The sequence below is a fragment of the Ictalurus punctatus genome, chromosome 9 (genome assembly GCF_001660625.3).
Source record: "Ictalurus punctatus breed USDA103 chromosome 9, Coco_2.0, whole genome shotgun sequence".
Lineage (NCBI taxonomy): Eukaryota > Metazoa > Chordata > Actinopteri > Siluriformes > Ictaluridae > Ictalurus > Ictalurus punctatus.
Genome location: NC_030424.2, coordinates 32,337,704 through 32,338,377, shown reverse-complemented (window position 1 = coordinate 32,338,377; position 674 = coordinate 32,337,704).

The window sequence follows — 674 nt, the reverse complement described above, 5'->3', positions numbered from 1 at the left end:
GCATGCTGCTCGGTTCCAGGGTCAGTTTGGAATGGCTCGCAGGCCTCAGCATTGTCGAGGTCTGTGTAGAATTTTGTGGATGTTCTCCTCATTTCAGCTGCCTCTGTTGTTAAGGTTCCACCTGCTCGCCTCAGATACAGCATCGGGCTCAGGTGTTTTCCCTTTCTATGGAGGTTGAAGAAAAAGGCACTATGTGTACTGTTTTATGCCCTGATTTTTCTCCCTCCACACATCAACCAAGCCACACTGACTGAAGGCCCTCAAGTGTCTTCGCAGACTGTGGGGGTGGTTCCTCCCCGTTTCTGTCCAGTCGTACCCTCTCACTGCCATTATTAGGGGCATAAACATAAACATAAAAACTTTATCCTCTTTATTTATGCCTGCACCATTAAAACCCTCCCCTGTTCTAGCTCTGTTACTCTGTTTAAAAGTATTGCCACCCCAGTAGTGACACTGGACCCGTGGCTATGAAAGTATTTCCCTTCCCACCACATTACACACTCTGTCTCATAAACCTTATAACTGTGAGGCTCTTGTAAAAAAAATTACATCCATATTTTTCTGTTGTACCAATTCTCCTACTGTCCCTGCAACCAGTGATATTTAAAGACCCTATTGTTAACTTCTCCATTAGAGGGAATAAATGAGAAAGGAAGAACAGGCAAAGACAGCAG